Raw genomic sequence first — 25,655 nt, forward strand, 5'->3', positions numbered from 1 at the left:
TATCGACGGTGCCTTGCGTGCCGTCGTTTCAAGCTGCTATCTGAGCTGCGGTTTAACAAAATTGCCAGGTACTGCCTCGACCATTTTGGGTAGCAATAAACATGCAGCTAATCCAACTAGATTTCCCAAGCAGCTTACTCTCGGCTTTTTTTAATGCCCGACCACAGCACGTCTAAAAGGGTAATTTGCTGGCATGGACGCAGAGCGCTTACCAACACAGAGTGCTAACGAAGACGTTGTTCAATGTACTGTCGCCTCAGCTCGGTTTGTTTACCTAATTTTGCCGAAATTACCTAGTTTTATTTGAATATTCGAAGAGGGCAGCATCTTCAAGGCGATACTGTCCCTATGAGAAGATTACGGCTGCTCCGGCGCCGGCAAGCCTAAAGGTACCACGCCAATCTAAGGTGGCTGGCTAGGAAGAGGTGGCCATGGCTTCCCAGGCTGTGGAGCGACAAGCACCTGGAGATGACCACCCGTCCAGCGAGACCTCATCGTTCAGTGGGGATGAGTCAACGATTGTGAACGCTGACGAGTTAGTGGCCGATATGGCTGACGTGGACAACGAGGGCTTCAAGTTGGTGAGTCATCGCAAGCAACGAACGGTCGGGATCCCTGTAGTCGTTGAGCCCACAGAGAAAGGGGTTGATTTAAGATAGAAGAATTCCATCTTACTTTTCGCGGCCATTCAATCACTGATGGGATCAGCTCCGATTCGTAGTCGGTTCACCATGCACGGGGCTCTTCAGCTGGATGTCTCGACAGAAGAGCAGGTTGACAAGCTCCTGCAGAGCTCTTAGATTTTTAGTATCAAAGTTAACGTCCGGTTGCCCTATTCCTACATGAACACCTGTGTTATTAACGGTGTACCAAAGTGGTATTCAGAACGTGACCTACTTGATTATCTGGAACCACAAGGCGTTCTGCACGTGAAACGACTTGTGCGTCGTGTGGAGTCTCCAGGAAAAGAATGGGCTACGAGACCTACCAACTCTATCCTGCTGACATTCGCTCCCAACTCAGAGCGCCCCGAAAAAATTGATCTGCGATTCACAAAACACGCAGTTGCCGACTTCGTTTAAGCTCCTCCACGGTGTTTAAGATGCCAGCGGTTTGGGCACGTAGCCAAAGTTTGCACAAAGGATCGACGCTGTAAGCGGTGCGGAGGCGACCACGACTTTAAAACCTGCAATGGCGATCTTGCTTGCGCCAATTGCAGTGGTGATCATCCAGCGAGTTTCGGAGGCTGCCCCTTCCGTGTGAGCGCACTGCACTGTCGAATATCCTTTATTGCTGCTCCCAAAACCCAACCGACTGAGACGCCTGTCGCAGGATTAGACGAGTTCCCAGTGTTGGAGTCTGATGTTGTTGCGCTACCCAACAATGTCCCTAAGAGACCTGAGTCCAGCAAGACGCCAAGGTCCATTGCGTGCGAGTCGGTTGTTCGACCTCCAGCAAAAAGTGTCCATGTTCCTGAGCGACCGGATCACAGCCAGCCTCGACGGCAAGGGGGACACTCATATGCACAAGTGACAAAAAACCACCAGCTACTGCGGCCAAGAGTGTGTCCCCGTCGGCATCTTTTATCGATGTTGTGAGTGCGTTGCGCAAAATAAGGAGCTCAAAAATCAAGGTATGTCTGAGCTTCTTCATGTTTTGTTTGGAGCCCTGCGTTCACATGTTCCAGCGATGGCGCCTGGTAACCTGAAGAACTTACTACAGCTGGTGCTTTCTTTTGAGTCCCTGATCAACACCTTCGCAGCGAACTTCCTTGCGATCTAATATGGATGGGGTTAAAACTCGTGGAACTCATATGCACCGAAAAGTGCCGTTTATATTGCAGTGGAACTGCGCTGGGATTTTAAGTCGGTTAGTTGAACTAAAACTATTCTTGAAACAGACTTGTGTTCCAGTATTGGCCCTGCCAGAAGCTAACCTGCCAAGCGGGACATGTTTGACTGGGATAAAGACATTTCCTTCAGGAAGTGCCGCGCTTTACATAAGAAGAGAAATTCCACATGCTTATGTAAGCTTTGCCGATCTTTGCACGGATGACATTGAGGTAGCGGCTGTGAGAATACACATGGGCTCACGTACTCTTTCTATTGCATCCGCGTACGTGTCCCCGGGGGAAGAAGGTAGTATTGGATTTGTTTCTTCAGGAGCGCTGCGACCGCTGCCCAGCTCCTCGAATCATCTTCGGTGATTTCAACGCCCATCATGCCATTTGGGGTGACAGGAACACGGATTCTCGTGGACGCAAACTCGTAGAAGTTATCGACATTATGGACCTGTGTGTTGCCAATCACGGAAGCCCCACTTTCTTTCGGCCTCCAGCCTCAGCGACAGCTATAGACCTGACACTGCATTTACCTGACGTCCGCGTGAGGTGGTCAACAGCGCTTGACCGCATGGGAAGTTATCTTTATCCGATTTTGTGTTTGCTGCCGACTTTCGTACGCATGTTCCTAAAATTAGCTATGTGGTCAACCGGGACAAGTACACAGAGCCCCTAAAACGTTTTTTTTTATGTTGTTGACAGAATGATTTCTAATGAGTTAGCAGCAACTACGGCGGTCAAGATGCCTGATCATTTTCCGGCCCTGGATTAAAAACTCGGGAACCTTTTCGCAGCGAGAAGAAGGGCGGAGCGCCAACTCGTGCGTAAGAACGACGACAGGAAACTGAAGACGACCTTTGAATAGGCTGAATTCTGATTTTCTGCAGGGTCACAAGGGCCTCATTCTGCGCTATTTTTACACTGTTCTCACCAATGACCAGAATAGGGCGAGTTATTGGCAGCCTTGCTGGAGAATCTCCTCCTTCGAAGCCTTTTGAAGCTCTTGCAATACGCAAGGAAAAAACCTATTGCGTGCTTGGCAGAGTAATTTGCAGACGCACTCGTACGTGCTAATTCTGGAATAGATATATATACACCACCTGCTTCCTCCAGATCTGTCATGGACGTCCCGTTCACGCTTCGTGAGCTTCAGACTGCGCTCAGTGGCCTGCGGCGCCTCGTTGTGCACCAAGTCCCGATGGCATCACTAATCAAATGCTGAATAATCTGCCCTTGCAACTAGGGAAGGAGTTCCTCAATTTTGCCATTCGAGTTTGGGTGGCTGGCGATGATCCTCCGTCATGAAAGGTGGCACACGTAGTTTCAGTTCTGAAGCCTGGCAAAAACATGACAGACCTCGCCTCGTACCGGCATGTGTCATTGACCTCCTGTGTAGCTAAGTTGATGGAGAATCTGGTAAATGAACGCTTATCGTGGTGGCTTGAGAACAGCAAGGCACTGCCAACGTGCATTACAGGATTCCGCCGAGGTATAAGTGTCCAAGATAGCGTCTTAGACTTGGTGAGTCACATTGAACACCAGAGAGCTTTCGTCCTTCCCACCTTAGCCTTTTTTCTTGACGTTGCGAAAGCTTAACGACAACGTGCTTCAGAGCTCAATTCTAAACAGTTTGCAAGGCATGGGCATACAGGGCCATATGTTAAGATTCATTTCCAAGTTTATAAGTAATCGCGTGGTTCGTGTACGGTTAGGGAGTACGTTAAGCACCAAAAGGGTTCTATCACGAGGTGTGCCGCAAGGAAGTGTCCATTCCGCACGCTCTTTAACGTCGTAATGGCTTGTCTTCCCGATTCGTTGAAAAAAAGTTGCAGGCACGTGCATATGTAAATTTATGCTGACAACATCTGTATTTGAATTACTGGCTACCAACACCAGCGATTAGCCCTGATAGCTCAACAGACTCTACTTTCGACACAAGCTTACCTTCAAGGTGTGGGACTGTCTCTGTCAGTGGAAAAATCCGACTGTGTTCTGTTTCCAAGTGTAGGAAGACGTCAAGCGCGGTTGAAGATAGACCTCTGTCACTCTTGCATCCGTCAATTCAACCACATGCTTTTCCTGGGCGTAATTATTGACTCCCGTCTACAGTGGCGAAAAGCTGTAGACGCGATTGTTTCATCTATATCTTCGCGTCTCTTTGTGATCCGTAGAATTGCACGTGAGCAATGGGGAAACCATCCTTCTTCAATGGACAGACTTCATGAAGCGCTGGTGGTCAGTCGCATAATGTATCAATTACCTTTAATTTCGTCCTCGACATCACAAGTTGAACGTCTCGAAGTTGTCCACAGAGAGGTCCTAAGAAGAGCCATTGGAGTTCCTCAGGCGGCTGCGAATGGGGTAGTACTTCATAAGTCTCTATCGAAACCTCTTAACGTTGTCGCTCCTCAGAGACTACTAATGCATCTTGGCCGCCTAGGAGAGACGGTAGCTGGGCAATCCCCATTCCAGCGGCTCTGCAAAAGATATGAGTCAAATTCTTACTTGGCACTCAATACTCTTAGTTCTTAAGGCCTTAATGTCCGAAAGCAAAGGAAACGGTTGAAACCCCGTAGTCTTTTCTGACCCTAGACTGTAAGGTCACAATTCCCCATGTGAGCGCAAAGCGCAGGTCTCCTTTGGCCGCAACGCGTTCGCTTGTACTTGAACATTTGAAAACAGTATGCTCGCCATCTTCAAATTTTCACGGATGGTTATGTGGACAAAATCAAAAAGCTAGCGCAGTGGCTTTTTACATTCCTTCTTTGGGCTGTAAGTGGTCCGTACGCTTTGCTGCTGTCGTATCCTCCACAACGGCTGAAAGTGTTGCTAGTGAGGCGGATTTACGGAAGTAAGGGTCTTGCCCGGCTCAACCTGTTGTCATCCTAACTGATTGAAAATCTGGCCTTCAGAGGTTAGAGCGCGTATTACCTATTGATGCTTTGTCTATAATCCCTCTGCGCTTGGTGCAGAATCTGCACAGCATAGACTTTACTCTATATTTTCAATGGGTGCACTCTCACATAGGAGTCAACGGTAATGAGTAGGCAGACAATATCGCCCATAAAGCTCTCTGAAAGAGTCCATCAAAAAAAGTATCTCAAGATGGGAAAAGTCTCTACAGGAAAACGATGCTTGATCATTTCAGCACCCTGTGGAGTGCGCCCCACAAGCCATGTGTGACCAATGATTGAGAAGATCCCAGACGACTCTACTACAAGGAATTCGCACGGCCTTTGCTCGCACTCTTGCCTGGATGCATAAGGCGGGCATAGCATCGTCTCCGCTCCTTTCTTTGTGTGTTGTGGGGGGGGATATCGAATATTATATTATGTACTGCCCAGAGTACACCGCGGAAAGGTATGTGATGTTCGCTTTCTTCAAGAAGACAGGAATGCGTCACAGTACAGTTCAGGACATTGTCTACCCGAGTGGAAACCAGACATGCAGAAGGGAGGCTGCACGCCTTCTTTTAACACTTCTGCAGGACACAGATCTTGTTTCTAAATGGTGACAGCATGGAACGGACTATGGCCTACTTTGATTGAATGTGTGCGTAGATGGTGTCTTCCGGAGTGGACTAAGCCATACTGTGAGTGAATGTGTGTATGGATTGTGGCACAGCAATGGCCTATCTTCTATTGTGGCTAAATTTGTGCATAGATGGTGACTTCTGGAGTGGACTGTGTGGATTGATTGTGTGCAAAGATGGTGACTGCGGGAGAGAATGTGCGCTATTAAAAGAGATTGTGCGCATAGCAGGGTAGATGCGACAGGCTTTAGGACATTATTAATATAGAAGGGACGCTACGGTGGAAAAATTGCCGGCAGATAAATCAAGGCTAACCCCTCCTGTAGCATTCAACACCTCAACTCAACTCAACTGCTGACCAACTGCCATAATAACCAACTGGACCAACTTCCTGCTGTTAAAAGCCTTCCAAGTCGCTCTCTACTAAGTGACCTTATTCCACGACACAGCGTGAAGAACTTGTCATTCTTCTACGCAGGGTACACGGTAAAACTGAGCCAACCTCTCAGGATGCTTGAGGTTGTCCCTTTACTGCCGCAGCACGCCGCCGACACTTCTTTCAGAGATTTCCTTGAGAAATTTTCAGTCATAATTTATATATAAGGTTTAATAAATCTTTCGCCAAACAAGACGTCTTTTTTCGTCTAATACAACGATAGCAACATTTCTTGTACAAGCACGCATCGTGATTAGGCCACTTCTTCCAGGCGAATTCTCAAGGTCGATTTTTATAGCGGATGTCACTCAAGATCATTCTACAGCTGCTTGCGCACATCATAACACTGGAATCTGGAGTTACCGCAATCTCTTTTTAAAAATTCTACGCTGAGGTGGGTATGACCCAGAGAATTTGAATGTGAAATTATTATTTGTTCACCCTTTCATTTCTGCCATGCTGGATTTATTCCGCCGGCCTCGTTATAGGAACGCAGAGAGAACTAAAAATGGAATCGAGTAGATTTCCGAAAAAAATGTGGACTCACTAAAGATGCTACAGCGGGAAACGTGTTTAATGTAGTTACAGATATAGAGACAGCAAAATAAACCTGCACTCGAGATTTGGAGCCGTTCTTGTCCCTTCTTCCTCATACGGTGTCTCACAAGGGCGCCCCTGAAAGACATGTATCACCCGCTATAATGGCCGTTCATACTATGATCAAACTGTAGCGCAGGGACAGTCTTTGCTGGCAAAGGGCAGGCCTCGAAGCGGCGCCAGCCTGTGGGCGCCATGATGGCGTTTGTCCAAATATTTTCCTTATTTCAGGAGGTTCACGCATGCCACCGCTGGCAACGAAATTTAGCGCCCATCGATTTCTTCGCTACTACAGCCTGCTTTCCAGCCGCACCTTGCGGTCCTAATTCCAAGAGGGTTCATGTGTTCCTAGAAATAATGTATATCACGTATGCGCACGATAATAGATCTGAAGTAAGGGAGATTGGCTTTGCCTTTGAAAAGGGCGAAATTATTACAAAAGTCACCTAAAGGAAAACAACATTCCAGAAGCTCCCACAGAGAATAGGGACGTCCTGAAGGAGTGGAGAGGCAGAAGGCTACACAAGGCAAAAAATGATGCTGGCAGCATTCCTAGAAAGAGGTAGAAAGAGGCTATAGTATTAAAAAACCACAAGTTGCGACTTGGATACCCAATGCGAAGTACCTTGCATTGCTGCTTTCAGGGACAAACATCCAATTTTTTGGCGATGCTCCGTGATTACTGCTGCTGCTGCTTAGCTAATGGTCAAATTCAAAGAGCCATAAATCAAGATTCGTTTTTTCTATTCGGACCATAAGCCTCCATCCGTACGTTTCTTGCTTTACCTTCATGTCTCTGAAAACTTAACTAAAACATCAAAGTTAAGGTATGTCAAGGAACCGGTGATGAAAGATTAAGCATGATTTTATTTAAAGGGAAACAGATCACTCCCATTGAAATTCCAGTGGGCGAGGTGGCAGGAGTTTCAAATCTCTTGGGAACAACTCATTGAAAGGGACCGCCAAATGCAGAGTAGCGCACGGATCCCTCGAGATCGTAGAAAGCAAGAGTACTTATTTCCACACTGATAGCGTATATTTAAAATCTTGCACCCATTAAGAGAGAAATACGTAATTGGCAGCACGAGTACGCCGCAATTTGAACATACTGTGCTGACCCACTGCACTCTGGAAACAAATGGCGGATCTACCCGAGAGAAAAATGTGATACACGTCTGCAACTGACGTTCAAATCGCGCGGGAGCCTGACGTATTAGGCATGGCGCCTAGTAGAAGATGCGTGAGCCCGTAACGTCAGTGGCTATCTTAAATGCGGTGTGGTCACATAGTGTGAAGCATGTCGGGAGGGTACAGCGTGTTGAAATTGGAAGAAGGTGGCTCAGGGGACATCATGGAAGAATAACAGGGCGTGTGCTTATTCTGTCGGAACCCATAATTACTTTGCACTGACCGTGTCCTTCAACCCGGCGAAATTTCTCGGCAAAACTATTCTTGCCCACTCATTTCACAACATTATGCTGGGTACGGCTTATCTTCTGGGATGGGGTTTTAGGCGCCAAAAAGAGATAACACAACGTCGCGGTAACCGAATACGACTAAAAAATAAGACAGAGTCAGAAACGGTAACGGCTGTCTGACGATTGTGTGAGGCTCGAACAACCGCAGATGTGATGAAGCTGTGGTTTGAAATTTGGTGGAGGACGAAGGAATGAAAATCAAAAAGAACGAAAGAAACTCTTCTTACCTGAACCAGCATTTGGCGACCAGAGCATTTTTCACCGCATGAAACAAGGGAAGCTTTATTGGAAGCCGCTCACAACTGAGCAAAGCTAAATGGTGGCGGAAGGGAAATATATGCTGGGTTCGAATGGTAATTGGACAGGAGAAAGGAGAACACTTTAACGCGCGTAGTGTTCGGGGGTGATGGAACATACACCAGGGAGGTGGAGAGAAAATAAAACAGAAAAGCATTAGGAATGTAAGTATAGAATGGTCGATTGAAATTCATATACTCTCCACAGAAAGCGAACTGCACGCCTGAATCAGCTTCTGAATTCTCTTTAAAATGGTGGAGCGTCACATTAAGCGAAATTGGCAGCTGGATGGCGGCCGACATGAACCAACATATGATCCGAATATGTTGGCATAAATTGAGCTTTTTTCGTAATTTTTGGAGCTTTCGCGGTTCTCCATGGTTTCACAGTTCATGCTTTGCATGCCTGACATGGAAAATATGGACATGCAGTTGAGGCAGCACTCAAATAACGTATATTGACAGGTATGCCGTTCGTTTACTTACGGCGCATATGGGAATATTTGTTCTCAAAAACAATGCGGCACTCATTTCTTTTTGATAAAGGACTTTGCATTTATAAAAAAAATATGACACGCTCACTAAATCAGAAATATATTTTGCTTTATATTAAGACTGATATTTATTCGCAAAACAATGAGAAATCACCCAAAGGCATTCCTTGTAATGGAACTACGCCTATGCCTAAACATGGCTGTCACAAAATTTAGTTCACGGCTGCCTGTCGTGTCAAGTCGAGCTAAACCCCATCTCTTAAAAGCCACACAACAAGACACTGGAGGAGTGAAAGGTCACACTGGCAACCGGCACCATGGAATACCAGGAGGCGCTAGTCGCCGTCGTCAAACAGTCGGCGGAAGGTACTTAAGTCCTGGACTGAGGACCTCATTCATAATCCGCCCCAGTCTCCTTTTGCACAATAAATGTTTATTCTCTTTCTCTCGCTGAAGAGCCTACCTGACAGTTTTCATCGGAACACCTTGTTAGATTTATAAGAATTTTCACCACACCATACGTCAAGGTGCGAGAAGGCCCACGGAATATTGAAAGGGATTAAAATCTTAACACTGCGGCTATATGGTGGTTGGCAGTTAGCACTGGTTCATATCCTGGATTAAAGACGTCTTGCCTACTGACTGACGTAATTTGATTCAATTGTAATCTCGGGGTGGATTTTAAACAAACACGGCCATTTGAAATATGAAAAACACGTTTACATTTTAGCAATGCGCAAACGAAAAATGCAGCACTGAAAACGCTGTTTCCTTATTTCGGATTTATATTTCCAGTACGTATTTTAAAAAGTCGGACATATCTACAGTTTCCGGTTATACACGTTAAAAGAGTCATTTGCAAGCAATAAAAATATTTAATGCTTATGAAAGAAGTGACGCACATAGGTAAAAATTTTGGCGCGACCCAAGATGCTGCTTCGTGTTCGAGCGGTCGTAGGTAACCTAATGTCCGACGTGGCAACGGCAACAATAGGTCTCGTATTGTCCGATTCCTCTCGAAAACCAGTGCTTGCCTCATCTTCGTTCTTATGAGTTACTCCTTGTCACCGGCTCCTGCTGAACTGCGACGAAGATGAGCCAAGCACTGGCAGTGTTCATCTGGCTGGCGGGCATTCCGCAGTCATCCCACACCGAATCAGAAGCGGCACAGGCCCTGAGCAGCGCATGCCAATGCGTGGTCGTGTCCCGCAGCACGGTTCCCGAGTTTTGCCACTTTCTCCACGATGCCTTGGGGGTCGGGTGGAATCCTCGGAGCGGATCGACCAGCGTCAGTGTGTATCTCCAGGTGCATTGGCCGATTTCCTGTTTAGATGGTAAACAATGACAGGCCTCGAGTTCACGTGCTTCAGCTGCGCTGCCGGGGCCATTCAGAGCAAACATGCTAGGCTGACCAAAAACAAGGTCTCTCCCAAGACGCTTTAAACGGGACGTACCATCGCCGAGATACAGGGGCAGGTGGTTTTCATGTTCTCTCCAGATGTATTGTAGACGACGTGGGCACGGATGACGACACCGTTGAACCAAGCGCAGACTCCAGAACTGACTGCCCATTTGCCTATGTCGACCAGTCTGCCCTCCTCGGTCGTCAAGCGTTGGCAGGTGGCACTGATTTTTGGCGACGAGAATTCCTGCGTGTGGAAATACGCAGCGGCACCTGAATGACTCGATCAAGTGATGACCTTTGTCTCCTAACTCTGCTTTGCGAGAACCGCTGGCTAGTAATGCATTGCGAGTGCGTGGGCCTATATTAAGAAATTGCCACTCACTCTCTAGAAGCCACGAGGTGAGTTGGAAGAAGTGATTCCAGTGCCCCGGTGGCTGTTGCACTTCGAGCCTGGAGGAACAGTGCAGCGTCTTGGGATGAGGGCTCAAAACTGGAGCTTCAAGTAGGGCAGCGCTGTGCGACGTTCCCGTGCCTCTCTCTGGCAGTGCACCACGCCAGGCTTCCAGTTCGGAGGTTCTGCAACTGTGCCAAGCGTTGACGTTGTCGCATCTAGGGCGCATAAGCACACCCAGTGTTGGGTCAACACAGCGTTGCAGCATCATCGCGCTCCACTTGGAAGTAGTGAATGAGATAAACACTTCGCTCAGTGGCTTCCAGCTGTGGAGCAGAAAAGACGCTATTCTTTGGCCTCAAAGAGTTCGCAAACAGCGCTACGCTGGGCGGTTGGCAGGCACCGTTCACAATAAAGTGACAGGTAAGCATCGCGGTCCACGAGAAAGAAATTCGAGCCCCACATCTTTCTTTTTCTCGGCTTTACGTCCAGAATCTTCATTTAACAGCCGAATGTTCTGGTCATGGTGAGCGGGCGCCTTGGTTTCTTTGCGTAGAAACAATTTTCATCCATGCCGGTCTTTAATTTTCAAGTACTGAAACCTGTGAAATTTGGTATGTGTTTTGAAAAGGATATGTCACCGCCTCTTCGAAGGTAAGTTATTGAATGCGTGTTTTTGAAAAACATTTCACGAACAGAGTAAATCAGTTACTTGGGTTGCTTTAATTCCAGGATCCCACTTGTTTTCCCCCCTTTTGCCCGGTTCACCAGCAAATGCTGGTCTTCCGGCTGTGCGCTTGACAGCGCCGCTGCCAGTATTGAGTTGTCGGGTTAGTGATTCCCAAAATATCTATATATCTGGCATGCCCGTATTATCTGCTATGAAATAGGCACTTCGCCTCAGCAGGCGCAAGCCGTATAGTACATATTTGCGAACATACATCTGAATTTCATAATGCGATTTGCTTACGATGAAACCCTTCGTCTTGTTTGATTTTTACCGGTTCGGCATATATTTTCCTTGCTAACTTAAAATGTTGGGGTAATTGCTGAGAGGTTAATAACAGCTGTCAATAAAGGTAAGGTCTTGTGAATTTTGTGGAACCCGATGTAATAGCGCAGCCATCAATGCGAGGTGTACAAACTAAACACGAAATGAGATTTGGCGATCGAATACACAAAGAAACTATGAGAACCAGAAAACAAAATATACAGTATACTACGAAATAAAGGTCCGGGTTACCAATCAGGCGACGCTGCGTTCCTCGACAGGAAGCCTGCTGCAACGCAGGAGCCGTGCAAGTTAAGCCAAATATACTGACGTCCACTTACAGCAGACCCACTATAATTGAAAACCATATAATTTGTATTTCCGGTTAATTGAAAAAATAATGCCTAAATTTTGGTTCCCTGGCTATATTTTCAATGCATTTTAAAGCAGTGTTATTTGTGTCTCGACTTCTCCTAAACTCGGTTAATTCAACCTTTTCATCTTGCTCCAACGATTTCTAAGCCCGTTGGGCGGAAAAATCTGCCCCTCCAACCGGTTTTCTCGGAGGAGGTCCGAAGGGTGTCGATCGTAGTCGCCCCGTCACCACGTTTTTTCGTTTTCTGACCTACTGTAACAGCCCGCGACAATTGGGCTGTCGATCGTGCTTTAGCGAGCCTAGTGGCCTCGGCGTGCGCTGGGGCTGCGGGAGGTGGTTGGTTCGAAACACACCGCCGGACACCTACCGGTAAAAGGGGGTACAAGCCACCCCGGCCCGGCGCCCGGCTTCTTTAAGGGTGTGTGCTTGGAGAAGGCTCCGCAAACCCCGCTGCACCCCTCCGGGGCAAGTGAGTGAAAAACTTTTATTGAACATTTGCGTAGTTCGGCGGCAGCAGGATACGAGTAGTCTTCATATCAGGCGATTACGGATCCCGTCTTCGCAAGGTCGGGCCCTCATTCCAGGGCTCCGCTGAGCCGCGCTGCCTCGTAAGCGTGCTGCACCAGGGTCCTTTGGACCGTGAGCTCGCTGCTGACGAGCCGGCTCTCCCATTGCTCCGCACTTGTGTGTTTGTGTTGGTGGAATTTTATGTTTCGCTCACACTCCCATGTGATGTGGTACAGCGTTGGTGCCGCCCCGCACCACGGGCATGTGGCTCTGTATTGTGTCGGAAACATCTTGTTTAGTATGTGTAAATTTGGAAAAATACCCGTCTGCAGTCTGCGCCACCCGGTAGCCTCTTCCTTTGTTAGTGCCTTGTTTGGCGGAGGATATTTATACCTTAAGCCCCTGTATAGGGCCAGGTGCTCTGCATACAAACCCAGTTTCGAACAGTCAGCCTGCAAAGGTGGTTCGAGTTTCACTCCCAAATGAAGAGTTCGACTCAAAGCTCGTATGCTGAAACCAGTGTCAAGTTCAACACTAATCTCCTTCGTCAGAAGCGATTCAGGGTATCACTGTAGTCCTGGGCAAGTCCGGTTTTTTTGGCTGTCCGATAGCATGGCGCAGCATGCTGACAGGGACCCACATTCTCATCTGCTGAACTCCAGTTCAGCGAGCTCATTTAAACTTCATCGAAAGCCAACATCAACTGCATCTACCATTTGAATCATGAGAGATGCAGAATGAGTGTTCTAAGCTGGTTTCGCCCCCGTATGGTGCAGCGGGGTTTGCGGAGCATCCTCCAAGCACACGCCCCTGAAGAAGCCGGACGCCAGGCCGGGGGACGCTTGTACCAATTTTTACCGGTGGGCAGCCGGCCTGGGTTTCGAACCAACCACCTTCGGCTGCAGAGGGAGAGGTGGGACGCCCAAGGTACTAGCCCAATTCGCCGTTTTTTTTTACAACGCGTATCACCGTTCCGGCGCAAATCTCCGCTCCCCTCGCTCATGTCCGCGTTGACTAGTGCGTCTATAGTGCGCGCTCATCACGCGCTGCTCGTTGTGTGGTGAAGCCTCCTTACAGAGACATCGCCAGTTGCAAGGAAGCTCCAGAGTTTTGTGTCACACCTGTCAAGGATGCCGCGGAAGGCCTTGCTTTTTTGAAGCAGTCCTCCTTTATATTATCGATAGTGAGCGTGCTGTACAGCATGACGAAATTCTGCAAAATTGCTGGTTGCGTTGCATTTTTAAATAAAGCAGACGAGCATTGCCTATTTCTCAATCAATTAAATTTGCTGCGACGTTATATTTTTGCAGACATTCGACCATTCGATCTTCGGATAATTTGCGCCTCTTTCCAGTCCCTCCAGGTCCTTATTAAGGTCGAACTCTTATATGAAACCAGCACATTTTTGAGAGGAACTGAGTTGGAAGTCAGCGCTCCTCTATATGCATGCATCTCACTGTGTCCTTGCTCTCCCGTGATCTCTTCGCTTCTCTGTGGAGATCTTGCTTGGCACGGCATTCATTAAGGTCGCATTTCTTTACTACGTGGACATGGCCGCTGGAAAAACGACAGCCACGTAGATAGCTTGTAGGAAGTCAGTGCGTACGACGCGTTCGAAGCCAGCCAAGGGTTTTGCTCGGCAAGAAAGCCTCCGGCAGGGATCCGATATGTCAAGTGCAGTGACGGCGGCCCCGAATACGGCTGGCCTAGCTAAGCGGCATCAGCGGCACCACAATGACCCTGCAGCGAGTACCTGCAGTTGGGAATCGCTCGTTGCGAGCGGACCTTGTCACTCCTCAAAAAAGACTCCACCTGACCGCCGCTCTCTAGAACTTTCTTTGTCCGTGTTGCTAGATCGCGGTATCTTGTCTTGTACTTTGTATTACTTCGCAGGGTCATTACATCGGTACTACTTGTGTGTTAACTACATCACGCCCAGTCATTCGTAATATCTATTTAACTTTGCAAATCTGCATTCGTGTACGCTTCATTGTCTTGGTTCTTGGAAATCACCTTGTTGTTTCAATTACGCTCTCTGTGGGATAGTGTTGTGCTGAAACATGACTCAGAGAAGAATTTTTTGTATTCCAATCTGTAGTGTACGACCAAAACCTTCGGCTGGCGGCTCATCAGGCATGACCCCTATCGCTTGTAAGCTGTCCGAGGCTCCTAATCCACGTGAGGTGCAGTAGTGTTTTGCTCCGCCCGCTACTTCTTGAGCGAGCAGCGGTGGTTATATATGTCGGCCCGATTAATTACGGCAGCCTCAACACTACAGGCACCGGGCAGAACTTCCTCGCAGAAATTCTCCCGCCACTCTCCTTTGACCGGCTACATGGCCGCCCGAGAATAATTTTTCTCCTCTTTTCACGACCCCGATTCTCCCGACACGGCTCATATTAGGCGTGGCCGTAAGAAGTACAAAATTCATCCGGCTCTCACCAGCGACTGGCTACAGTTTGAGCGTAATCCCTGCGTTATTTCTTTGGCCATTCTTGGTACTGGGAACATCGGTGTGCTAAACAGGATCCCCGCGGCTCGACATAGCCAAAAAAGGTGGCAGTGAACAATAATTTCCGCCTAGGACGGCTCAGTAACATCGGCAGATATCTGCAATAAGAGACAGAACTCGAATGTGAAAAGCGCTAATTTTGAGGTAGAGGGTGTGGGAGGGGCAGCGAAGCGAGAGAGGTCAAGCCAATTTCACAAAGTAAGGTTGGGGGCGAGGAGGGCCGCGGATTTTTACAAAATGAGGGCGAGGCTGAGATAGGGCCAAAGATTTGATTTTGAAGGTGAGATAGAAAAGGCTCAAAATGAGCGCAGTGCCCACCTCTGCTTGGCTGCCACCGGTGCTTCTATAAGTGAGCGCTGCTAAATAGATTAAATACCCCTTATTTCGCGCAATGGAGACGTGCATTTAGCATTAAGCACTCTGAAACTGAAAGCTCTACAGATTACTATACGCGTCCGGCGCTTCTTGACATGACCATGCCCGCGAGAAAATACTGGAGCGCACCTGCAGATTCGCTAAAAGCAGACTCGACAGTCTACACGCTCTCCATAGTTCTCTTTCGTGAAGAAAAGTTGCGCATTATAAGTCCTGAAGTCCACTTTTTTGTCAGAATTATTAGCGCATCAAGCAAATCGCCTTGCTGTCAACCCGCAGGAGATTTGTCCGCTAGACAATTGACCACATTAAACATTTACGCCGCGGTGGCTGAGTGGTTATCGCGCTAGGCTGCTAGCCTGAAAGATGTGGTTTCGATCCCGGCCGCGGCGGTCTAATTGCGATGGAGGCAAAATTCTAGAGGTCGCCCGCGTATTGTGTGAGGTCAATGCACGTTAAAGAACCCCAGTTGGTCAAAATTTCCGGAGCCCTTCACTACGGCGTCTCTCAAAGCCTGAGTCACTTTGGGGCGATAACCCATATAATCCAAACGTTCCACATCGCCGAAAGAGCAAAGCCGATGACGGAACCCTGTTCAATTCCATCCAGCATCAAGTGGAGCGCGAAGTTCAGCTCAAGTTTTGCCCTAAGCGCGTGTGGGCAAAATTTGCTGTAAATAAATTTCGTTTCCAAACAAAGCATCTTGCGCAGGAATGGAACTGGCGCGCGCTTGTTACAAGAACGCAGAAGTAATTTTTTTTCAGAGCCTTATCTTGGCAAGCAGTACATAAAAGCTATTCGAGAATACCTTTATTCGAAGCCTTATCTGTCGTTTAATACATTGCTTTTATTCTCTCACTGACTAGATGCAGTAAACCTTTATTCTCCAACTGACGAATGTAGTAATCATTCTCTGTAGATTTTTGTCTTCCCTGAGGCATTTCACCCTTCACTGCTGAGACATCGAAACAAATCCGTGTTGCACGCGCCTAATGTACAAACCTTAAGGGCTTCAGGAGTCTCAACATGAAGCCCTATAATGTCTTCCAAGCAGTTTAATCCAAACTGCTGCGAACTGTGGATCCTAAGTGTACCGTACGGCCCAATAAATTGCATACTGGAGATCATGCGAACGGTGAAGCTAGCACGAGTACATTGAATCAAACACATTTTTACAATGAGATCTTGTTAATAAGCTGTTCAGCCGAACGAACAAAAGTAGTCCGTCGCTCCTCAGAGCAACGCATAAAAAACTTGAGTAGATGAAACTTCATTCCACAGTGCGATTCGAACCACCATTGTCGCACACAGAGCAGGTTCATTCCAAGCCAAATTACGCTATTCGGCTATTGCCGCAGCCCAGAGAGCTTATGCGTGCTATCCTGCTATCGCTGACTAAATTACTAAAATATTTACTCACAGCGCAGATGCATCGCAGTGGAAGGGCATACGTTTTATGCACCGTCCAAGCAAGATTTTCTATTTGTTAGATGCGGAGCGGATGAGTTTTCGTTGTCTTATCGAAACCCTCCTTTCGCAGACCACCCAACTCCCACAGGTGTCATCTCCTTGTCTGCTGTTTGCCTCGCCTTTTTTCCTTCGCTTTCTGCCTGACGCTTGTAGTACATTGTGACAACATCGCGATAAACGCCACAACGGCAAGGAATGAGGCATCGACTGCTGCGCTTTAAAACAGTTGGCTAACAGATCAAGACCAGCTGGAACTAGTGTCGCACTGGCATAGTTAGTTTCATTGTAAGCTGCTGTTTTTGCGTGCAGCTGAAATGCCCATTACATTGCTACCAGCCAGAGCAGTTCCTGACCTTTGAGTTTGCAGTGCGCACCAGATTGCTTCGGTAAGTTGCAATAGAAACCCCGCAGGCGAACGGGTTTGTCATTTCTTTCTGCAAAGTTAACGATCAATGAACGGAGGAGCTCGTGTCAACAGTAAATGCAAAAATGAAATTTCGTGGCCTTTAACACGGCAGTGGATGCCTAAAATCATAAACAGTTCGATCTGGAGTTAAATAAAAGATGCATGCATGTTTTTATTGCTTAAACAAGAAATTATTTCAACACTGCCAGGCAGCCAGGCGCTGATTGTTTTTCTCCGACGTAGTAAACAGCGGTTGTTTCTTATATTTTAGATGGTTTGTGTGAAAGGAAAACAGAAATTTGATTGCTTTGCTCCCGTCAGAACTATTTCATGATCTCTTTAGTGCTTTATAAGATAGAATGGTGAAGGGTGACCCGTGCAAACTTTTAACAAGTAATAAAAATAACTGCACTGAGGACTAAATAATGAGGCCCGCATAATTTTCTTCGGGTAACGTTAAGCGGAACTCCAAGCTGTAAATATATTTCTTTCTTGCCACTTGATTAAAGCATGGTTTTATTACGTTCCCCATGCACACAGCATTCGAGGCGTGACCGAAAGATGCACATAGAGCAAATCATATCCTTGGGCTCTTTGCGCTCCACGCATCTCCACCTTACGGAGGGGAGACTCTCCTGCTGCCAACCTTGACAGTGGTGGCACCCGTCACAATGACGAAACTGCTTCTGCTGCAGCTAGGAAACCGTCTGGCCGGAGCAGGATCAACGGCGAACTGGTCATCTTGCACGTGAGCTGCTCCGACTTCTGTGGTGCGGCAGCGTGAGTTTCACCTGTTATATTCCTCTCTAGTGAAGCCCTGAACAGTTTCCAAAAAATGCGGGTGATAACACTTGACAGTTTGCAGCTCCTTGCCGCCCTCGTACCCTTTTAAAGCCCTTACGTCGCGTGGCGCTCCGGTCGCCAAGCGGCGTCAATGGTTCGGCGTCAATGCCGAACCGGACAAAAATCCAAACAGAAAGATAAAGGTCATTCTGAGGAAATTTATTTGAAAAACTTGTATGGTACTGGTCAAACTCCGCTATACGTTCCCAATTTGCTACGCTCCACACAGCGCCTTCTGCGGCAAAATGGCTAAGATATCTAACACTGTATGGGCATGCCAGAAAAATCAAGGTATTGTTAGAATCTGTGACCCAGCAAGTCAGGACTGGTAGGCGCCGCTGTCCAGCTCGCTGGCAGACGACAACCTTTAGCTGGCAAGAGCAGCGGCAAAAGCCAATGGGCTCCTGGAATGAACACCCACCCAACTAACCTTGATTTATTTTGTTCAATATATGTTTCTCACACACACATTAAGTGACTTGTGCCGTTGAGAATAGCATATATTCACGAGAAAAATTGGTATCCACATGTAAGCGAGAAAGAGATAACGAAATATAGAAAGAGAGGCAAAAAAGCGCTACTGGTCAAAAAATATATGAAATTTGGAACGACGAGAAAAGGCAGGGGCACGAGCGGAATCGACACATCTAGGAGGGAAACGTTCCACAGGCATTGAGAATTTGACAGAGCGGATCGAACTATCGTGTTTCTTTCGCCCAGATGAGTAGCGTGAATCTAAAATTGAAACAGTCATATCTATACAAAATTTTTCATGCGATAGCGTTAAAGGCCCCATTACGTCGAAAATCCTGCGTCAGCTTTGTGCGCGAAAAATCTTGAGCCTGGCTCTGGCAGTTGGTGCAGGTGTGCCACCTAGGTCACGGGGCCTTACGTCGTCATCACAACTTATCAACCCGATTGTGAGCAAACTGCCCAACGTCGCAGATGGCAGTGAAAGGAATAGCTCACTTGGAAGAGCAACTTGCGCGCACAAGGCCCACTGCTGGGAGCACCTGCCACCTCAGAGCAGTGGCGCATCCCTCAAACCGCTGCGCAAGTGGCATCTGCTTTTAATCAATTTTTCTGTTCAGTATTCACAAACGATGATGGTAAGAAACCACATCCCGACTTAGTGTTACATTGTCTGCCAATTAATAATGTTATTGTTTCTGAACAGGGCCTTCTGTCGTTACTGCTGAATATTGACAACAAAAAGTCACCAGGTGCTGATGGTATACCCAATGCTTTCCTTGTTAGGTATGCCGAGTGGTGCAGTAAATATTTATGTATTATGTTCAATCTTTCTTTGACTAAAGCAGAAATCCCCTTTGATTGGAAATGCAGTAAAATCGTGCCGATACCCAAAGCAGATAATTCATGATTACTTTCGTCTTATAGGCCAATATCATTATTTTGTACATGTTCCAAGGTTCTTGAGCACATTATTTTTAATCATATCTCGACATTTGTTGAACATAATAATCTAATCGACAGCAGGCAACATAGGTTCCGAAAAGGACTCTCCACAGTAACAGCACTCCTGGAGCTAACTCACGATTTCGCAACAACCATTGACATTCAAAGCCAAATCGACATTATATTTCTTGATTTTGAAAAGGCTTTTGATCGCGTCTCTCACCCTAAACTTCTTTCAAAACTAGAACCGCTGCTGAAAAACAATTCTCTTCTTGCATGGATCGAAGCTTACCTATGTGGCCGATCCCAATGCGTCAGAATAGATCACGTGTGCTCTGCTCCTGCGCCTGTCAAGTCCGGTATACCGCAGGGATCTGTTCTCGGGCCCTTATTCTTTTTAATATTTATTAACGACATAGTTCATAACCTACCCATTAAAATCAAGCTATACGCCGATGACTGCACAATCTATCACGAAATTCACAACTTCAGCGATCAGGCTCTACTTAATAGTGCCTTAGCAAGGATTGCAACCTGGTGCTCAGACTGGCAGATGTCAATAAACACAAAAAAATCTGTTGCGATGACCGTAACACGCAAAAGGCAGCCATTAAATTTCTCATATTCCATAGGCAGCAGCACTCTCGCAGTGGTAAACAACTATAAATACCTAGGCATAATCATAACATCGGATCTAAGGTGGAATGAACATATATCGGATATTGTGAAGAGGGCCATATGGAAATTAGGTTATTTAAGAAGAACTCTGCGACAATGTACAAACGAAGTTAAACTAATAGCATATAAAACCTTAGTTCGACCAGTTCTAGAATATGGATCAATTGTTTGGGACCCGTACACTCGTGGCAACATAGACAAGCTCGAATCTGTACAAAAGAAAGCAGCTAGGTTTATATACCCATCATATAGCTGGCATACTTCCGCGAGTACTCTAGTAAAAAAGGCAGGTTTAGACAATTTACAAAAACGGCGTCAGTATGATCGATTAAAATACATGCACTTGCTGTTTCATGATAAAATAGGTATGAGAAAACACGATTACATAGAGCCTGTACACCGACGAACCACCCGATCGCATCATAGCAAAAAACTTAAAGATTATTCCTGCCACACTCAAACCTTCGCTAACTCTGTTTTTCCGAAAACTGTCCGTGAGTGGAACCGGCTTCCGGCCAGTATTGTAGAATGCCCTACTACTGAAGCATTTATGAATGCTGTCAGAATGCGGTCAGATAGTAATTGATGATTACGGAGTGTTCTTGAGATTTTTTTTTTGGGGGTTTCTGCACGCAACTTTCCTTCATCTATTTTTGCTTGTGAGTGCATCTCATTTGTTGAAGGCAGCGTGTTGTGCCTTGATTCGTTTTGCGCATAGGTTTCTTTTTTTTTCTTCTCCCGCTCCTGCTTACAGCCTCACCTAGAGGCTAGCAGTACTGTGTAAATAAATAAATAAACTGAGCCGGGAGGGGTATGAGGACACCGCAGGATCTATGAATGTAAAATACGGAATGGCCTTCTGCAAATATAGGAATTTATTACGCTATCGCGTCATACCTTGAAGGCAGAGCGTGAGTGTTCACTCCAATTTTTTATAAGGAATTTCGAAGAGCCAGGAACTTCATCCTTATCTATGATTGTTTTCTTGCCAGCTTGACCGGCTTAAATATGTTCCAAATTGCAAAGGTTTCCACTCTAGAAAATGTAAGACCGGCAAGAAAGAAATGTCTTTCAGCGCTTAGAAACGAAATCTCCAGCTCATAAAGACAATTTTGGCTGTCATAAGGCGATTCCGGGCACCATATAAGGTAATGCCGAAAAAAAAGAGAGATGAGGGGTTCAGCTTTCATTCTCGTGCGCCGTGAGGCTTATGTGTCACCTGATTCTGAACAGCACCCGCCAAACGACGAACTCGTAGCTCGTTTTGCGAACTTCCTGAGGCCAAAGAATCGCGTCTTCTTTTGCTGCACAGCTGGAAGCCCTGAAGAAAGTACCATCTCATTCTCGCCTGCCAAGGGGGGCACGGCGAAGCTGCAGCGCTAGGTGTAGCCGACACTGGCTGCACTGGTGCGTCTCCGAGGGGGCAACGTCGACGCTTAGCACAGTTACGCAGCCCAACGAATGGAAGACTGGGGCAGTGAATAGGCACACAGAGGCCCCAGAGCGTCTCTCCACTATGCGCTGCTGAGAGCTGCAGTTTTGAGTGCTCTCCCTATAATGTTGCGCAGTTCTCACAAGCTCGAAGTGCAAAAGCCGCCGGCCACTGCAATCACTTCTTCCCACTCACGTCGTGGCTGCTGGAAAGTGAGTGGCAATCTCTTAATGCAGGCCTGTTGACTCGTCATACAATAATAGCCAGCGTTCCTCACCTTGCCGCAGTACCAGTGAAAGCTCTGCACTTTACTGAACCATTCAGGCGACGCTGCGCGTTTCCACGCGCAAGAATGCTCGTAGCAAAAAATCGGTGTCACTTACTCTTGACGACCGAAAAGGGCACGCTGGTCAACGTGGGCAAATGGTCAGTCATGCCTGTAGTTCGCGACTCGTGCAACGGGATCGTCGTGTGTGCTCGCGTCGTCTGTACTGCATCTGGAGGAAAGAGGAAGACCTCCTGCCTCTTATTCTCGGTCACGTTGTCACCCGATTCCGGCGCCTTGGTACTTACGGTGTGATTGTTTAGCCTGGCGCTTCGGCTGCGTGTGGTACGTACTACGCAGGAGGAGCTCGTGCGTTCGGCGGTCGCTGTTTCTCGTCGAAAGAGGACATCCACCAATACACGTGGTCACAGACACAGGCAATAGTGCATCCGCTGCGAGGATCCCACCCGAACTCCATCTCATAGAGGATAAAGTGGAAAAACTCGGCACAGTGCTGTGGAATATGAACTCTCAATCGCAGGCGCACCTCATAGTAGGGGCAATGGTGGAGTCGGTATGGGTGATGGCAGGAAGACCGCCACCACGACAGACACCAACAGTGCTTGCCTCATCTTCGTCATCGTTAAGAAATCAGTGAGATGCAATGTCACGCAAGAACGATGATGAGGGAGGCGCTTGAGTTTGCGATTTTTCGGGAACTGCGGGACTTTTCTTTTGCCATGGCCACGGCCAACATTAATTGGATGCGACTTCTTGAAGACTAAGCAGCATCGTGAGAAACGTCAAATGTTTCAGCAATGGGAGTCGAGGCTTTCATCAATAAGAATTTATTCTGTTTTCAACAAATAACTGTTTTACCGTTTAGACACTCAATATGTATACATATTCGACTTGTTAAGATACGTACTGGCAATATAAAGCATAAATAAGCAAACAAAGTCCTCAGTTTTTTTTCTATTTTCCGTTCGCGCAATTCGCGAAATTCCTGAGGCCAAAGAATCGCGGCTTTTGTTTTTTTTTGCACAGCTGGATGCCCTGAGGAAAGTATCATCTCATTCTCGGCCGCCAAGGGGCGCGCGGCGATGCTGCAGCGCTAGGTGGAACTGACACTTGCTGCGCTGGTGCGTCTCCGAGAGGACAGCGTTCCCATTTCTAATGTACACTTAACATTCGGATACACACTTACCATTTTGGATATACGGTCAACCTCAACCGGGGAATTTGCAGGGGTGGCCGCATTTAAAAATACACAACTTTCAAATAAAATAGTTGTAAACCAATAAGCAGTTACACATTCAATGAAAAGGATGGGTCTAGTTAAAGCAAAAACAAGAAAAAAACAAATTCGAGGTAGCCAGTTATACAATAGAAAGTATATATCACCAATATTTTAAGAAAAATTAGACAATTTTGTGGAAATATACTCAGCTCGGCAAACTCCAAAAACATGAGGAGTGTCGGTTGCATTACATTTGAAGCGTCAAATGGATTCCATTCGCGCACTCCTCGCAGAAAAAAGAAAAGTAAAAGGTGTTATTTCAAGAACAAATTTCCTCAAGTGTGAGAGGGTCTTTTTGGCGGCTGATTAATAATAATAATAATAATAATAATAATTGGTTTTGGGGGAAAGGAAATGGCGCAGTATCTGTCTCATATATCGTTGGAATTGCTCACATTGACGATGTCCTCATAGTTAAGCTTAAATGAATTGTGCAGGAGTAAGTATAGAAATTTAAAGCGGTGCAGTTTCCATCGGATAGATAAAAGTTGAAGCCCTGCGCGATGCAAAATGTTGAAAGTGTTGAAAATTAAAGTTTTTTTTCACTCTGCAAATGGCGTTGTCTTAAACATGCACACCATGGCTCCGATTGCATTCAATTTAAGATTCAACTAGGAAAGACATGTCTTCACTTAGGAAAATAATAAGCCAGTGCCGAGTGCCAAGCATTATGCTGCCAAGGTTTTATGATTTCACTCCCTTTCAAAATTTTGTGGTTTTTCTCGTATTTGTAGGTATGTTGTGGTGAAATTTCTATTAAATATAACAAGTTGTGATGGAAGCCGTCGACTTATGACACGACCGGCTGCCGCGAAGGGGATTTGTGGCATCTGTTTATGGGCGTAAGCGTTGTTCCGTTTCAACGAATGCTTTCTGGAGGCTTCCGATTGTTGCATTAATAATTAGAAAATAGATCATGAGGCAAAATATAACTATCAATTACGCGTGTTTCTATAAAAATAATGAAGTTTTTCTAAAAAAGAATGTTATGCATTCCTTTTGACAACTAATATTCACATCTTGCACACTATGAAATCAATAGTATGCCTATCAGTATACGAGTTTCTAGAGCTGCGTCGAATGCCTCCACATATTTTTGATGTGACGCAGGAAACAACGCATGAAAAATTAAAGAACGGAGAAGCGCAAGCATCGGAAATCTTGAAAAATACGTAATTTATGCCATCATATTTCCCTCATATTTAGTGTGTCTGATATAGAAATGCAGGCGGAGAAATCACTTCTTGTGGAAAGTAATTTCAATCCACTTGGATATTTTCACCGCATCCATCTCAATACATTCCTTCCTTTTGCTCTTTCATTTTTCTTCCCCATCTCTCTTCTCCATGTTCGATCACCTCCGAACCCTGTGCTCATAGAAGCGTTCCCATTTCTAATGTACACTTACATTTGGGCCCAGCATACTTTCACCCCTTTTCCCCCACTTAGCTTTGCTCACTTGTGACCGGCTGGCGGTTAACCTTCTGTTGTTATCTGCGGTGAAAAAGTCTCACGATGCCCGTTGCTGGCTGCAATAAGGTTAGTTCTTTCCCTCTTTTCGATCTTCGTTTTGTTCAACTATCAAGCTTCAATCCGCTGATTCATCCCAGCTGCGCGTGTTCCAGCCGCAAAAAAATCGTCAGGCAGTCGTTATCATTTCTTGTTTGTTACCTGCTATTTAAACTTTTGTTACCGTGATGTTGCCTTAGCACTGAATGGCGTAATGCCCCAACCCAGCAGATTACCCGCGAAAAATGTGTTGATGCCGCCTGGAGGCCTGTCCTCTTGCCTTCAAATGCTGCCACTGCGCTAGATTTTCATCACACTGTCAGCGGCCAAGGCATGGAAGACATACGTTTTCAAGGTGCGCCTATTTCCTATGACCCTCTGTGGAAGGAGTGTCACGAACTGCTCTGAAGCACGCTTGTCCGTTTATTTCTCTGTCACTATCTCCGTCAGTGTTGCAGACACGTTTTCGTGTACAGCATGTTTAGTGAGTGCATGTGTTTTTTAATGAAAATAAAAATTGATTTTTGGAGAAAGGAAATGGCGCAGTATCTGTCTCACACCACGGCGGACATCTGAACCACGCCACAAGGGAAGAGATAAAGGAGGTAGTGAAAGACGAAAGGAAGAGAGGAATGCCGTAGTGGAAGGCTGCGCATTAATTTCGACCACCTGGGGATCTTTAACGTGCACCGACATCTGTGTTTTTGTTTATAACTGGTTTTGCATTATGGGCTGCTCGCTGGGTCGGTATAATGAAGCATGTGTAAGAAAACCATACACCGCAAAAAAAAAGGGTGTACAAATGTTCAGTTGAAATTCAATTTCAGTGAGTTCGGTCCAACTCAGTATTCTAATGCTGTGATGCGCGCAAGCGGCTGTACAACGATCTTCAGTCATTTTCACTATAAATATCGACCTTGAAAATTCGCCTGCAGGAAGTGACATAATCACGATGTGTACTTGTTCACAAAATGTCGCTATCTTTATGTTCAACGGCAAAAGACGCCCTGTGTCGTTCAGCTTCTATTAAACTATGTATAAAAATTATGACTGAGAACTTCTCGAAGAACGGCATTGAAATCAGCATCGGCAGCACGCTGTGGCAG

This window comes from Amblyomma americanum, chromosome 1 (genome assembly GCF_052857255.1).
Source record: "Amblyomma americanum isolate KBUSLIRL-KWMA chromosome 1, ASM5285725v1, whole genome shotgun sequence".
Taxonomy (NCBI): Eukaryota; Metazoa; Arthropoda; class Arachnida; order Ixodida; family Ixodidae; genus Amblyomma; species Amblyomma americanum.